Source organism: Sinocyclocheilus anshuiensis, unplaced genomic scaffold (genome assembly GCF_001515605.1).
Source record: "Sinocyclocheilus anshuiensis isolate Anshui unplaced genomic scaffold, SAMN03320099.WGS_v1.1 scaffold2661, whole genome shotgun sequence".
NCBI lineage: Eukaryota > Metazoa > Chordata > Actinopteri > Cypriniformes > Cyprinidae > Sinocyclocheilus > Sinocyclocheilus anshuiensis.
The window spans coordinates 461-3255 of NW_015552723.1; the positions used below are offsets into that span (position 1 = coordinate 461).

The 2795-nt window shown below is 35.0% G+C and overlaps 1 long non-coding RNA gene across 1 annotated transcript; it reads right to left on the reverse strand.

Moving 5' to 3' along the window:
• Window positions 1-228: 228 nt before the first annotated feature.
• LOC107667810 (uncharacterized) lies at window positions 229-868 on the reverse strand. Its single transcript, XR_001631821.1, has 3 exons — window positions 792-868; window positions 334-496; window positions 229-238 (listed from the first exon to the last, which is right to left on the reverse strand). It is a non-coding gene; the product is annotated as an uncharacterized LOC107667810 (long non-coding RNA).
• Window positions 869-2795: the final 1927 nt, after the last annotated feature.

Below are 2795 nucleotides of genomic sequence, written 5' to 3' on the forward strand. Positions count from 1 at the left end.
AGAAAAACGTTATGAGGTGAACTATTAGCTCTGATTCATTTCACTTGAGAATGTTGTACAGACAGTGCCGTTCTGAGTAAGATACCTGTTACCGGCTCTTCTAGCACAAGTTTGCCACCAGGTTTCATTACTCTGGCCATCTCAGCCAACATTTCTGAACTGTGGATTGGCGAGCTGTCGGTCAGCAGGCCTGAGAGAACCCAGTCATAACTTGAAGCTGCGTGAGAAGCGTGAGAAGCTAGATTTTGTGGGTGAATGATTCATTCCTTAAATTCTTTCACTTAGATTGAGACTTGAAAGACTTGAAAGTGTCGCATATGCCTTCGTACTTACAAAGTTGTAGTCTCTCCATGTTCTCCAAAGATACCAGACTCTGGTTACCAACAGCAGCGCCAATGCTTTCAGCAAACTCCTTCAGTGCAGTGGGAGATGATGGCTGAGTCCATATCAGCAGCACTCTGTCCCACTCCTTCAGTCCAAGGTCTGCCATCACCTACTAATATACGTGTATATTAATATTAAAGGCTCAAATACGTGTTTTGAGCCTTAGCTACACTAAACATTACAAATGACCATTTACAGTAAGATCTTCTGCATCATAATGACGGTGCAGTTACAACACAACTTAAACACACACCATTGCGTTTCAGAGATAGATATCAATAACAATGTAACGAAAAAGCTCTTAACACGCCATTCAGTTTAACCAAAACCATAAAAAAAAACACTCAAATAAACAGAACGTTCACAAAAACTAGTTTTTCCTGAAAAAAAATACACAGCTGTCCGACCTGTTAAAGAATGTTTTCCCAAGATGTCGCAGTTGTAATGTCTTCTTCTTCTTCTTCTTCTTCTTCTTCTTCTTCTTCTTCTTCTTCTTCTTCTTCTTCTTCTTCTTCTTCTTCTTCTTCTTCTTCTTCTTCTTCTTCTTCTTCTTCTTCTTCTTCTTCTTCTTCTTCTAATAACGTTTTATGGCGGATGGCAAACCAACTTCTGGTGCATTTACCGCCACCAACTGGACTGGAGTGTGGAGCACTAATAAATACATATTTACTGATATCGGCTTCTAGGCTTAAAACAGCATCCATTGTATTCCGACCAGCCCTAAATCCACTCTGATATGGCGATATAAGACCTTTTATTTCCAATATATAATTTAGTCTATGTATGATCATTTTTTCCATCAGTTTACATAAATTAGAAGTTAATGCAATTGGCCTATAATTAATTGGATTGGATTTGTCCTTTCCAGGTTTGCCTACTGGTACTATTATTCCATGTTTCCACGAAGAAGGAATCTTTCCTGCATTCCATACCTTGTTAAAAAGATTTAAAATAATTTTTAAGGATCTATCTGATAAATGTTGAATCATTACATAACATATATCATCTCTTCCAGGAGATGTATGTTTAACTCCCCCTAGAGCCATCTTTAATTCATACATAGTAAATTCTGCATCTAAAGTGTCTCCAGAAGAACTTCTTTTCATCATCACATCTGGGTGCTGATTCTTGTTCTGGATTCTACACTTTTTAATATCCTCTGAAACATTATCATCACTATGGACTTTAACAAATACTTTACCCAGCATTTCAGCTTTTTCATTATCTGACACAGCTATTCTTCCTTCATCAGTTTTTAAAACTGGAAGAGTTTGATTTCTATAAATTCCTCCCATTTTCCTAATTGATCCCCATACTTCACTTATGTCAATATCTTCTCCTATTGAATTACACCAATCTCTCCAGTACTTCTTTTTAGCTGCTCGGACTATTCTTCTTACTTCAGCTTGCGCTTTCTTATATTTAATAAAATCTTCAAATAAATTAGTCTTTTTGATTTTTCTGAATGCTTTATTCCTATTATGTACCGCATTGCTACATTGTTCTGTCCACCAAGGAACTGCTTTCCTCTTTTTACATTGTCCCTTTTTTCCTATAATATTATTAGTTACATCATACAATACTTTACATATTTTCCCATTACATTCATCTATGTCTTCCATCATATTTACTTCTGCTGTTAGTTCTACCTCACTTAAATATGTATATGCTTCCCAGTTTGCTTTATTAAATCTCCATCTTGGAGCTAAAATCACATTATGTTCCATTACACTCAGCCCAACCTTACATAAAATGATATAGTGATCACTACCCATATTATTATCTTCCCAAACATCCCATACACATTTACTTGCTATATCTTCAGAAACCAATGTTAAATCTATAGCTGACCCAATACCACGTACCAAATCTATTCTTGTGTTTCTACCATCATTTAAACATACTAACCCATTACGGTCTATTATTTCTTCTACAACATCCCCATTATGATCATCATTACTGCTTCCCCATAAAGTGCTATGTGCATTAAAATCTCCACACCAAATTATTTTATGATTTCCTAACCCAATAACCTTTTCTAAATCTTTACTTAATCTACGACAAGGATTATAATAATTTATTATTCTGATATTTTGTTTCTCTGCATATACATCTATAACCACCACTTCATGTTCTTCAATCTCATTAATGACTCTGTATTCTAATTCATTTGTTATAAAAGTGGCCACCCCACCTCCATTACCTGTCTTTCTATCCTTTCTTACAATATTATATCCTTGCAGAACAAAATTTAATTTAGGTTTTAACCATGTTTCTTGTACACAAATTATGTTTGGTTTCTTATTTAAAAGATCTATAAACTTTTTAAATTCTGGACCATTTGCTATAAGACTTCTGGCATTCCATTGCAGAATCGTTAAAAGCATTATTATTATTATGTACTTCCACAT